The 14,507-nt window shown below is 39.5% G+C and overlaps 1 long non-coding RNA gene across 1 annotated transcript; it reads right to left on the bottom strand.

The window, feature by feature from the left end:
• Positions 1-1,272: 1,272 nt before the first annotated feature.
• LOC120536673 lies at positions 1,273-8,318 on the bottom strand. The gene is made up of 4 exons (XR_005635167.1): positions 8,209-8,318; positions 6,886-7,793; positions 6,021-6,213; positions 1,273-2,019 (listed from the first exon to the last, which is right to left on the bottom strand). It is a non-coding gene; the product is annotated as an uncharacterized LOC120536673 (long non-coding RNA).
• Positions 8,319-14,507: the final 6,189 nt, after the last annotated feature.

Here is a 14,507-nt window from a genome sequence, read left to right as displayed (position 1 = left end):
TTGGATATCCTCATATTCATGGGGCATAGCCTGCTAATTGATCATAATAACCAAAGTGTTACCATTACATAGTGGAATTATGGCCAAAACTATGGGTTTGTTTTGTCTGCAGCCATGCCACCAGCACTTTAGATGAGGTAGGCATGTTTGAGCTCAGCCATTACTTGGATGAGAAACCATCATGGAAAAGCTCGGGTTGCTGCTAGAAGAGGTGCTGATGAGGCCAGCAGGGCTTACTCAGAGATATGAATGTAGATGCCAGTGCCCCAGTACAGTGATGGGGACACTGCGCTATAAACATGGCACCGACCCTCAGATGAGATGTAAAACCAAGGTCCTGACTCTCATAAAAGATTCCTGGGCATCCTTCATAAAGAGAGTTTGCATGTTGTTTCATCCAGGTGCTCTGGTTTCCTCCCACAGTCCAAAGATATGCAGGTTAGGTGCATTGGCGATCCTAAATTGTCCCTAGTGTGTGCTTGGTGTGTGTGTGTGTGCCCTGCGATAGGCTGGCACCCTGCCTGGGGTTTGTTTGCTGCCTTGTGCCCTGTGTTAGCTGGGATTGGCTCCAGCAGACCTCCGTGACCCTCTAGTTAGGATATAGTGGGCTGGATAATGGATGGATAGATTATTATTATTAGTTGTAGTAGTATTACTATTATTATTATTTCATTTTTGCTCACCAGTGCTCCTGCAACATTCCAGTTTTGCTAAAATTGCATTTTTGCAGTCTCCTGGATAATTGCAGTACAAAATGATGACATTTTGTTTTATTTCCCCCAGAATTATAAAGAGAAGTTTCGTTGTGCTTTGCTAAGCTGAAGTAATAAAGATGTCCTAAAATGTCTGTTGTTTTTCTTTATTCGTTCTTTGTGTCTTCTTATTCGAATGAGGAGCTGTGACGGAGTATCTTGGCAGCACCAGATACAAGGCGTTAATAAGCAGGGCACCAGTTAGTTAGTTCTACAGAAACCACTTAACTGCCCATCCTTTTTTTCTGAAGAACAAGCATTAAAGACAAAATATAATGGCTATCACTAGAGAGGAAGTGTTTACAGGAAATGTTTAACAGAGTGACCTGAGAAAATAAGCTCAGACCAAAGTATAAAACGATTACCACAAAAGGCTACACTGCAAAGATGCTCACCACAACATACAAGCAGCACAATGCACTCCTGTAAAGCTAATAACAAAGAAGCTTCTCCTAATACACTTTTATACATTTATATGCACTACCTCTGATGATACTATTAAACAGTTTTAAAGACTCTACCAAAACATTTAGCTTTATTTAACTTTCTCGTTCATATGTATATACAGTCCACAGGACAACATGGCTGTCTGTCTTCAGTAACATGGAGGCATTTTCTGAAACACAGCAGAGCAATGTCTTCAGACCGTCCATAGGCCAGTTTCAAGCTCCAATAGTTGTCATAAACTGTATTAATTCTCTGAGCACAGTTCCTTTTACTCCAAAAGAAGCCAATCAAATAATAATATTTTCTTCTGCTCGTTACTAAACTGTGATGAGACAAAGTCTCTAGATTTATGGTGAGTGACGAAGAACCCGGACATAATAACAAGCAGCAAATTTGTAGTCTGGGTCAGACAAAGGTCAAAACCACAAGATCAAAAAATAATTAGCAACCAAAAATCAGAGTCAAAAATCAAAGAAAGATCTAAACCAAACCTAGCACTTTGTAGGCTACTTAATTCATGAGGTCTTAGACACATCAACAGATGTTCGAAGCACAGAAGTCAGCAGGCATGGTGATAGCATCAGTGTGAACAATTCGTTTCCCTGGACATTCTTCATCATCTGTGCTGAATTGTCCTGTCCTAAATCAAGCAACCCAGCTTTTGACTGTAGAGTAGGAAGGACACATTTTCATCTGATGTACTTGACATATCATTATAAATTTGTTTGGCCAACTTCCCTATTAAGAACAAATTCATCATCACCATTAAAGATTTTTTCACATGAAATCTCCGTTGTTTTGTGACATCTTCATTTCAATCCTGCACAGGAAAAAAAACAAAAGGTTACAAAGATGACATTTTAGTCAGAGACATTTAAAACAATAATCTTTGATATAATATTGGTTAGGTTATTCATAAAATTAGTCAGATAGGGAAAGCCAAAAACTTTTCAGCATCTCCTTGAACTGATTCCCATCCACATGAAAAAAGGATTCAAAAAAACAACAATGAGGCAGTTGGTACGACTCAAAAACCAAACAGCATCCGACTTTCAGATTGATAGCAAACTCCACCGTGTATATAGTTCATGTCTGGCTAATTATTGACTTGGCTTGGAGGAAGATTAGAAAACATTCTTGGTGGACACACAGTTGGATATAAAGGATTATGCATGAAGACAAAGGGTGAAGGCATGTTCAGATTTCTACCTTCTAATCATATAAATCTTATAAATTTGAGTTTTGTGTCAAATACACTTGGCTTAAGTTTTCTGTGACTCAAAATAGATTTTCTGTCATTAAGAACATTTATTAAAATGGCTTGTTTTGTCATTTGTGGTAACCAAGATCAAAGAGCCTTTCATTATTATTCCAATAGGCGATCCCAGTATCTGAATCTCTGACTGACTTGACACACACACCAGTCAGCCCCAACATTTAAACCACTGTCAGGTGAAGTGAACACCATTGATTATCTTGTTACAATGCCACTTGTCGAGTAGAGGGATATCTCCAGCAGCAAGTGAACAGTCAGTTCTTGAAGGTGATTTGTTGGAAGCAGAGGAATGGGTCGCCTCCATCTGTAGCCCCTTTCATTTATGTGGTATACTGTCCTTTATAGCTGCCCACTGACAATATGACGTGCATTGTCACTGCCAGCCCATTTCCTTTTTTCTACCAAAGGATGCTGGCCACAGCCTGGTGCCACTGTTTCCTGTCCTCAATTTGTTGTCTTTCAGGCCACCCATAATGCAAGTTGTGTCAAAAATAATTAGAATACTTCATCTCCTTACACCAGACAATGAATATTTTAATTCTTCCTGAGGTCCTCCCTTTCTGCTCTCATATTTTAGATCTGCTGTATATTGAATTTAACTTTTGAAGTCCATTTACTGTAGTTACTCTCAGTTTTAATTAACTTTAAGTTAAGAAGTTATATTAAAGGCACTGTGTTAAACATTACATTTTACTTATTAAACGTGACTTCTCGTAGGCAATCCTTCAGTTGACCATCCATCCATCCTTCTTCCAAACCTGCTTATCCAGAGACGGGCCGCAGGGGGAAGCTGCAGTCTATCCCAGCATGCACTGAGCACAAGGCAGTAATAATCCGTAGAGAAGGGTGTACACTGAGGCCCTGAGTATTATGGTTTGGCTATTTTACCTTCCTGACTTTAGTTTCAACTTTTTTTTTTGTTCATTTATGTTGTTTTTGAGATTCCTGTTGTGATTTATGCTATTAAACACATTTTTGTTTCTGCTCTTTTTGCATCTTATTATCTCTTAATGAGTTTTGTCTTATATTGTATGGTTTTCTTATATTGACTGCTTTCTTGATGATTCTTTGTACCGGTCTTAGAATTGGCACAATTATAATATGCGCTGCCCTGCTAGAGTGGCAGCAAAAAGAAAAGAAAAGAAATAATCCGGGGCACGAGTGACCAACACTACTTTCCTACTACACCACCCCGAGTACAGAGACATACCTGTGAAAGCAGGGTTAAGTAAAAAATATTTATTGGAAGACAATAAACACACTTGCTCTGTGCAAAAAAAACCCTATATACATTATAGAGCGCTGCAGCGCTTTCCACCCAACAAAAATCACGGCACAAAACACTTAAACACATAAGCTACTAATACAGTAATCTGAGAAAGAGAAAAAACAATAATGTATTTGTAGTCCTTTAAATATTATCTTTATGGAATGTCGAGCTCAGTCTGCAGTGGGGAACCATACCTCCTATCTGGAAAAAGTACAGATTATCAGTTCCTTGTGTTGGCCCGAATACCTTTCACCAGAAAGTAAATATAATTCGTCTTGAAATGAACCCGGGTTCACCTTACAGTCTGTTGGCTTTTCCCTGCACAGTCTATTGGCCCTCCAAGCCAGGTACTCGACCCCCGTACTATTGGCCGGCCTTACAAATTAAGCCATTCCACTAATAACAGGAATGGGAAAAATACAAACGGACAGTGACGCACACATATTCCAGACGACTGTTAAATGTTGTCTTTTGAATTTAAGGGGGTTGGCAGTTTTTGGACCACCTTTAGCCCTATATAAGATTTTTGATGTCTTGGAGTTATTCTGTTATTGTTGCTTGTCTTATTTTTGGACTCTTGTTTTTTTCTAAGTGCTCATCTTTACTTCTTCAGGTTTAGAACTCTTTTTTTTTTTTTTTTTTTGTATTTTGGTTTGATATTTGCATTTTGGACTTGGTTGCTGTTCTATTTTGGTTTGCATCTTCTGGCCAACGTATTGCTAATCTTTTTATTCCTTTTGATTTTTTTTTTTTTTTGTTGCTGCTCTTACTTTGTTGAATCTTAGTTTATAAATTTATTTCATTTTAAGGAAATTGCTTTGTTATTTTGGCCTTTCAAAATTTGTAATCTTTGGCCTGTTTTTGTTACTGTAAAGCCCATTTCCAAAGTTTATTTGTGTTTATGAAGCTTAACTGACATGGTCAGGTCTGTAGGAAGTGCAGACTCAATTCTACATTTCAGGTCTCTTTTTGAGTTTTGGGAGCCTTGCATCACAATAAAATGCCTCAGTCATATTAAACAAAAAACCGCTGTGGCTGTAGGTATGCCAAATAATGCAATAGTGAAAGAAAAGTGTGAAAATATATTTCATAGGTAATGCAAAGACGGAAAGAGTAGGAAAGAGGGGTCTCACTGTTTCAAGTGGTCAAATATGTGAGGTTTGGTGTTTTACCAGATCCTGGCCAGAGGGAGGGACAATGTTTTTTGAACCAACCTTAAAAGGTGACATATCAGAAGGTTTAGAACTGTTCCCTGCCCTAGTGGATATACCAATAGGCACCTCAAAAACTGTAAAAATCCCAGTCCACAACTCTACCAAACATGACATTTTTCTGCCTCCAAGAACATTATTGGGCTGCATAGAGACAATTATTGACAGCAGGCCAGTAAATTGGAGTTCACCTTCTCATCAACCAGTTAAGTCAAACAGTAATACCAACCTGTGCGCCATGCATGCCAACCAAGCCAGCACAACTAGTGAGAGTATAAATAGCTGCACAGAGACACACACAAAAGAAAGATGGCATCCTCCTGTGGATTTAGAACTTCTTGACCAGCAGCAGCAGGAATATCGTTTGTCAGATGCTTTTTGAGGAGTCAGATGTGTTTTCAAAAGGGGAGGGGGACATAGGTTGTATCCCCAACTTACAACTTAAGATCAATGTAGTGGATAACAACCCTGTCCAAAAGTGCTATAATTCTGTCCCCAGGCCTCTGTATAGGGAGGTCAAAGAGTATGTACAGAACCTCCTGGACAGAGGCTGGATCTGCCAGTCTGTGTCTCCATATTCCTCACCAGTTGTGTGTGTCCGCAAAAAGGACCAGACTCTACGACTGTGCATGGATTTCCGAGGGCTGAATAGAAAGACCATCCCAGATCGTCATCCCCTACCACGAATCCAAGACCTTCTTGACAGTTTGGGGGGCAGTACATGGTTCTCCATACTGGACCAAGGAAGTGCGTACCATCAAGGATTTGTGAGCAAGGAATCCAGACACCTCACAGCCTTCAGCACACCGTGGGGACTATATGAATGGATACGGATTCCTTTTGGTTTGACAAATGCACCCGCAGCATTTCAGAGGTGCATGGAGAGCGTGCTGGAAGGTATTAGAAACGAGTGCTGCGCTCCATATCTTGATGACGTACTGTGTTACTCAATATACTTTGAGGATCATGTAAACCATCTCAGACTAGTCCTCAGTCGCATGAGGAAACACGGCATTAAACTAAGACCCACCAGGTGTGAGTTGTTCAAAAGAGAGGTTCGTTACCTCGGCCGACTGGTGTCTGGAGAGGGAGTGTAAATCGACCTCCAGGACCTGGAAGCGGTGTTGGCACTGAAAGCCAAACAGCCTCGTACAGTTGGAGATGTCAAGTCCTTGCTGGGGTTTCTTGGATATTATTGCTTCTTTATTCAAGACTTCTCTCGGGTGGCACGGCCACTGTTTAAACTGCTGCAAACACCTGTTGACATGGGAAAAGGTAACACTCACCACCAGCCATGCAAAAGAAAAGGCAGAATTAGGAAGGGAGATAAAGGCCAATTGCCATCAAAGACATCCATTACGTGGACAGCTGAGCACAGGGGTGCAGTAGCCCAGCTAGTAGACATGCTGATTAATCCCCCTATTCTAGCCTATCCAAACTTTGACCTTCCATTTGTACTGCACACAGATGCATCCAACGATGGGTTGGGAGCAGTGTTATACCAACATCAGGACAACAAATTACGCGTGATTGGGTATGGCTCAAGAACTTTGACACCTGCTGAGAAAAATTACCACCTTCATTCTAGTAAACTCGAGTTCTTGGCACTCAAATGGGCTATCTGTGATAAGTTTCGGGACTATTTGTACTATGCTCCAACATTTACAGTATACACAGATAACAACCCATTGACTTATGTCCTGAGTACTGCACGCCTAAATGCTGTTGGACACAGGTGGGTTGGTGAACTGGCCGACTTTCACTTTGATATCAAATACCGGCCAGGGAAGATGAACACAGACGCTGATACACTGTCAAGGTGCCCTGTGAAACTTCAGGACAGAATCAAAGAACACACAGAAAGTGTACCATCAGAGGTTGTGTCCGCAGTATGGCAAGGGAGCAAAGCAGCTCAAGAGAATGATGTACCTTGGGTGGCAGCTTTGCAGCTGGATGGTGAGAATGCAGATGCTGTGCCACTTGATAGCATTTCCAGTGTCACACCTGAAAACATCAGAGCCGCACAACAAGAAGATCCAGCCATCAAAGAAGTTGTCCAATTGAAACTTCAAAACTGGATTTCTAATGGAAAAGAAAAGAGAAACATGAGGAAAGAGACAAAGAGACTGCTATATATGAATGGAAAAAACTAGAGGTGGATGATGGGATGATGGGATCCTCAGACTGAACAACACAGGTAGCTTGTCCTTCCTGAGAAACTGAAACCCATGGTGCTCAAATCCCTGCACAATGACATGGGCCATGTTGGCTCAGAGAAAGTAGTTCATCTTGCACGAGAGACGTTCTATTGGCCCAACCTGCAGCAGGAGATAGAGGACTATGTTAATAAAAGATGTGCCTGTATTAAACAGAAATATCCCAATCTTCCACAGAGAGCTCCCTTGGGACACATCTCCACCAGCAGTCCATTTGAGCTGATATACATTGACTACCTCCACCTTGAGCAAAGTCAAGGTTATGAGTACATCCTTGTTCTTATCGACCACTTCACACGCTTTGCTGAAGCGTACCCAACAAGGAACAAATCAGGGAAGACAACTGCAGATAAGATCTTCCAGGATTTCATCCCTCGTTTTGGATATCCTCAGAAACTCCACCATGACCAGGGAAAGGAGTTTGAGAACAGTTTGTTCAGCAGATTGGAGCAGCTGGCTGGTATTATACACTACCTGCATACTTGACAATGTGGTCTTCAAGACTCTAAAGGCAGGCAGCAGGATGCTGTAGTCTCCTTGCTTTTTACAAAGAGGACACTTGGATTGATTCAATGTAATTAAAGTTGGTTTTAGATTCTCTGCCTTTATGGAGAAATGTGACTGTAGAAATCAAGACAAAAATAATATGTAATACTTATTTGGCAGAAAGCGCTAATGTGCTTTTATAAATAGCTAACTTAACTAAGTTAAGATATTTAACAAACGTTTATGACAACGATAAACATAAATACCTCTCATATTGTACACTAACATTGCAGATTCTCTACATAACACCTCATAAATAAGTGAAAAAGTCAATATAGATGAAATAATATGGCAAATAGTAAAAAGAAATAATACAAGAGGTAAAAAATAATTAAAACGATATGCTTGAAATAGGATATGTCAGTAATGACGATAAACAGAGAACACGTGGATTCGCTATACAGTATATAATCGTACATCTCATTAGTTTTGTTTAATGGATCTAAAGTTTCTTCAAATGTACTGAGCTTTTTATTCTGTGAGTCCATACCTGGCTCTGTTGTGACATTGTTCCGTGTCGGAAAACGTTTTCAGCTCCTTTTCTTTTTCGAATTGGAAAAACTGTACAGCAGCTCATTTCCTTCTCTTTCTACGGACTGTGGGCGGTTGTGGGGCGGACTGTGGAAGGCAGGAGGCATGGAAGCCGGGGGCGTGGAAGGCCAATCTTTACAAGGGCGTTCCGTGTCTAACTTTCAGGTATTGCAGTCTGGAGCTTTACTCTGTTGGGGTCTGTGGCCAGACCCTTCTCCTTTCTATTTTCATCTCGTCCCTTCTGGCAACATGTGGTGACATTTTGAGCACACATTATAGAATTTACAGTAAAAATTTGGCAACAGTGAGGAGGACTGAATTATACGGGCCGCAGATATCTTCGTAACACCTTAGCCCGATCGTTGCAATATTTTGATCTGCAGATCACTTATGGATGTACCTTTTGTTTACATAGCAAATAAGGAATCTGACTACTGGAATGCTTACGAACGCGCTTCTTATACACATATGTCGACGCTTTTTCGTTCTGGAGTTATCAGAAACGAGCTAGAAATGGATTTTATAATTGATTCAGGTTACTGTAAGAGAAAGCTATTCGACATTAACGTCACCACTAAATAAACTTGAGAAACGAAAACAACCCGCTAAAATGGGTGTATTCTCGCACTTTGAACCTACTAAATATGCCTTACGTTGTGAAATTATGCTTACAATGTTGACAGGTATGTATACGTTCTACTCTGAGACTGTATTAGGTGGTAAAGTACGCAGCCTGTGATCAGTAATGTTATAAAGATCATTAAAATATATATGCTTGTAAGTTTGAATGTCCGACAGCAGTCTTTTTAAGCTCGTATCTGTTCAATATGGTATGACTTTTTTATGAATTAATTATTTTCTCCCGTAGATACATTTAATTACGTTTTCGAACGTTTTTACCGTTGAAATTGGCGGCTTTCAGGCAGTAGTGTGAAGGTGGAAATGAAGGGCACCTTATTTCCTTCTTGTTCTTTGTTAAAATATTTGTATTATAATAATATGTATTTGTTTGCTTATTTGTATATTTGTATGAGTTGTTTGCTTATTACTCTTCTATGAAAAGCCACGGAGGGTAATTAAGTGCTATCTATCTATCTATCTATCTATCTATCTATCTATCTATCTATCTATCTATCTATCTATCTATCTATCTATCTATCTATCTCCCGAAGTAACAAAAAAGAGGGCGCGAAGATGTGAAAAAAAAAGAAAACATCGGTACGTGCTTCAGAAACTGGCACTGAGGAATTGTGCCCCCACATGTTTAATACATGTTTCATCATGAAAATGATATCATGTTTTATCTTTGCGCTCTGATTGTTCAGAGAGCAGGAATATCATGAAGTGCAGGAGGAATTAGCACGTAACGATTAACAACTGGATCGGGGAACACTTAATAAGAAGCATTTAATGTGCTACATTACTAATGATGGGGTTTGAGAAAATCCAGTAAATTAAACATTGATTCTACTTTAATGACAAAATAAATTAAACGAGAATAAAGTCAACATGTCGACTTTAATTTCGACATAAACACCAAGAATAACGCGAAAATGTCGTGAATGAAGTCGGCATGTCGACTTTATTCTTGACATATACTTTTTTTCTTCACTGAGTCCGTATTTTTTATTTATTTGTTTATTTTTTTGTTCTTCTTCGTGGCCCTACCCGATTCCGTACCCCTTGCGTCTGATACGTATTGGGATAGGATTCAACTCCCTGAAACCCTGCTGCGGATTAAGCAGTCTTAGAAAATTGGCTTAGTCTGTTACTTAAGGATGCGCTGACTGTGTAAGCATGCTTTGTGTAACAAGAAGACAAGGGGTCGAGTATGCATGATCTGTAGCAACAACATTTATTTATATAGCACATTTTCATACAAAAATGTAGCTCAAAGTGCTTTACATAATGAAGAATAGAAAAATACACGACACAGTAAGAAAATAAAATAAGTCAACATTAATTAACATAGAGTAAGGTCCAATGGCCAGGGTGGACAGAAAAAACAAAAAAAAAAAAACTCCAGACGGCTGGAGAAAAAAATAAAATCTGCAAGGATTCCAAACCATGAGACCACCCAGACCCCTCTAGGCATTCTACCTAACATAAATGAAACAGTCCTCTTTGTATTTAGGGTTTTCATGGAAGGACCTGATGATGATGGTCACGTAGACTTCTGGCTTTTAGTCCATCAATGTTAGAGCATCATGATGCTTTTAGTAGGTGGTGGTGGCGCAGGCCGTCACCACAAAGAAACCGGAAAAAGAAACAGAAGAGAGAGTAGGGGTCAGTATGGATTTTAGAGCCACTATGAATAGTTATTGTGATGAATTGAACATACAGAGTATCAGGATTAAATTAAAGTGAAGTTATGAAAAGACAATGTTAAAGTAATGTGTTTTCAGCAGTGTTTTAAAGTGCTCTACTGTATTAGCCTGGTGAATTCCTATTGGCAGGCTATTCCAGATTTTAGGTGCATAACAGCAGAAGGCCGCCTCACCACTTCTGAGTTCCAAATACTAAATGTATTTTTCATTGCTAATCTGTATGTGTAAAAGTGGCATTGAATAAACCTTCTTCGCTTGACGGTTCTTTTATCGGGATTATGTTGCAAATCTTTGTGCCAGCCAATGTCTCCATAAGGGAATAAAAGTGGTTAAACCATAGGATCGCAATTCATATTGAGCGTGGAAATCTGTTTACAGGAGTTGCATATGGGACAGATGCAAATGTCCCTTTCGACAGGCGGTTCGCCATCTTCTCCGACGAAAATCGCTGCAATGTCGGGGCGTTGTATTGTCGTAAATCCTGCCTAGGGTTTTCCTTGAAAACCATTCGTACAGCTGCTGTTGGATTGGACTGAGCAATTTCATGCATGTGTTTGTATGATTTAGCGAAGGGGTTGATGGTTCTGAGCATGGAATCTACTGTAGATGGAGAAGTACATTTTCGCTGTAGGCAGAGTTTGTTTTATTTTGTAAGCGTACTGCAGTAGCTTGCACTTTGTCAAAAACATACAACTGTCCATATCCTGGAGAGGTAGAAGTGTTAGTTTATAGTGGAGAGATTTGGCGATAAATTTGCCCGTGTATTTTAAAACAGTATGGTCCGTGGCCAGGAGGTTGAGTTATCTATGCACCCATGGAAGGAAACGCTAGAGAAGAGTTGTATTCTCGAATGTGTTCACGATAATTTTTAGCTTCTGATGTTTGCTGTGTAAGAAACTGTTGTAAAGACACAGGTGGTAAAGCTACTTTAACATTTTTACACCTCGAGTACTTGTTGGATGTATTACGCTCAGCAGGCCAGTATAGTACATGACATTGAAGACGACGAATAGTAATCAAGAAATGCCGTGTCAGCTGGGTGTGGATGGGACCGGTTTTGAAATGGAAGCAGAACGAACCAGAAGAGAAATATATATAAGATTACCTTAGTCCAATACTTCAGCTTTGTACTGATGCTTACAGTGGAACTGACAGTTTGCCAGTCAACATAGCCAATATGTCTTTAGGAACGTGGAGTGAAAACCTTTAAAAATACATGGAGAACATGCACACTCCATGCAGAGAATATCTAAGTGAAGGATTTGTACCCAGGACACAGAATCTGTGGAGCAGCAGAGCTGCACAGGGATGCCGTGTTACAAAGTGCCACCTGTGGCACTATTAGGCGTGCTAATTGACAATATTCTGGACATAGTAAATACGTCATTAAATACGGGGGTCTTCCCAGACTATCTTAAGACTGCTGTAGTTAAACCCCTGCTCAAGAAAAATAATCTTGACCCCTCTGCCTTTGAAAATTTTAGACCCATTTCTAACCTGCCCTTCTTAAGTAAAATTCTAGAGAAGGCAGTCATTATGCAGTTAAATGACCACCTCAATAAACCTGCTATTCTTGATAAATTTCAGTCAGGCTTCAGAACAAATCACAGCACAGAAACTGCACTCGTTAAAGTAGTAAATGACTTGCGAGTGAATGCAGACAGAGGCCATTTATCTGTTCTCATCCTCTTAGATCTGAGTGCTGCATTTGACACCATTGATCACAACATTCTTAGAAATCGCCTTAGTCAATGGGTGGGCCTCTCTGGCAGGGTCTTAAATTGGTTTGAATCCTACCTGGCAGGGAGAAAATTCTTTGTTATTTGTGGTAATCAAATCTCAAAGACACATGATATCCGATATGGTGTTCCACAAGGCTCTATCCTGGGTCCGCTGTTATTCTCAATCTACATGCTTCCGTTAGGTCAGATTATCTCAGGGCACAACGTGAGCTACCACAGCTATGCTGATGACATACAGCTGTACTTATCAATAGCGCCTGATGACCCCGATTCTCTTGATTCACTAACACAATGTCTTACTGGTATTTCTGAATGGATGAATAGTAATTTTCTCAAACTAAATAAAGAGAAAACTGAAATTTTAGTGATTGGCAATAATGGATTCAATGAGGTTATCAGAAATAAACTTGATGCATTAGGATTAAAAGTTAAGACGGAAGTAAAAAACTTAGGGGTAACTGTTGACTGTAATCTGACTTTTAAATCGCATATTAATCAGATCATTAGGACAGCATTTTTTCACTTAAGAAATATAGCAAAAGTTAGATCTCTTATATCATTGAAAGATGCTGAGAAATTAATTCACGCTTTTGTTTTCAGTCGACTAGATTACTGTAACGCACTCCTCTCAGGACTACCCAAAAAAGATATAAATCACTTGCAACGAGTGCAGAATGCAGCTGCTAGAATCCTAACTAGGAAAAGAAAATCCGAACACATTTCTCCAGTCTTGATGTCACTACACTGGTTACCTGTGTCATTCAGGATTGACTATAAAATTCTGCTTATGGTTTACAAAGCCTTAAATAATCTCGCGCCATCTTATATATCGGAATATCTGACACCTTATATCCCAAATCGTAACCTTAGATCATCAAATGAGTGTCTCCTTAGAATTCCAAAAGCTAAACTTAAAAGAAGTGGTGAGGCGGCCTTCTGCTGTTTTGCACCTAAAATCTGGAATAGCCTGCCGATAGGAATTCACCAGGCTGATACAGTAGAGCACTTTAAAACACTGCTGAAAACATATTACTTTAACATGGCCTTCTCATAACTTTGCTTTAACTTAAACCGGATACTCTGCATGTTCAAATTCATCATAATAACTATTCATAGTGGCTCTAAAAATCCATACTAACTCCTACTCTCTCTTCTGTTTCTTTTTCCGGTTTTTTTCATCTACTCAAAGCTTCATGATGCACCAACATTGATGGATGGATTAAAAACCAGAAGTCTACGTGACCATCATCATCAAGTCCTTCCGTGAGAACCCTGAATACAAAGAGGACTGTTTGATTTATGTTAGGTAGAATGCCCAGAGGGGACTGGGCGGTCTCATGGTCTGGAATCCCTGCAGATTTTTTTTTTTCTCCAGCCGTCTGGAGTTTTTTTTTGTTTGTTTTTTCTGTCCACCCTGGCCATCGGACCTTACTTATTCTATGTTAATTAATGTTGACTTATTTTGTTTTCTTACTGTGTCTTTTATTTTTCTATTCTTCATTTTTGTAAAGCACTTTGAGCTACATTTTTGTATGAAAATGTGCTATATAAATAAATGTTGTTGTTGTTGTTGTGTAGGGAATCGAGGTTAAACCAACAAAGATATGTAACTTTCCAAACTAAAACATAAGGATGAGTTTTGTTCTGTTTACAGCCAATTACTGTCCTCTACTCCTGAATTTTCACAAAAGTCAACATTAGCCCTGAAAGAGTTAATAACAGACTGGACTGGTCTCATAACATAGAGGAACTACATAAAAATGGATAGATCAGCCTGTTTTATTCTTTGCACTATTTCAATGTGAAAAGTGACATCCTTCACATCTCCTATTAACTTTGTGATAGCCAGTGCAGTTTTATACGCTGTTCTGTTCTAGGCTGGTAACATCAGTTCAAAAGAGGCCCACTGAATAAACAAATTAATTAAAAGGAATGGTTCAGTTATGGGATGCACACTGAACTCCCTGGAGGTAGTAGAGGAGGATAAAACTGAGTGCCATTATGAACAATGTTGCACATCCTCTACATGACACACTAACACTGAGGACTTTCAGCCAACAAATCATTCAGCAGATGAGTGTCAAGTAACACGACTGGAGCTCCCTAATACCAACAGTAATACTTCTATATAATAACTCGCTGTGACTGCCAAGTCAAAAGTTTTCTTTCTTTTTAGTCATTCTGGTGTG

The sequence above is a fragment of the Polypterus senegalus genome, chromosome 10 (assembly GCF_016835505.1).
Source record: "Polypterus senegalus isolate Bchr_013 chromosome 10, ASM1683550v1, whole genome shotgun sequence".
Taxonomy (NCBI): domain Eukaryota; kingdom Metazoa; phylum Chordata; class Cladistia; order Polypteriformes; family Polypteridae; genus Polypterus; species Polypterus senegalus.
Note: the sequence above shows the minus strand (reverse complement) of the source record. Positions and strands in the feature narration are given on the sequence as shown.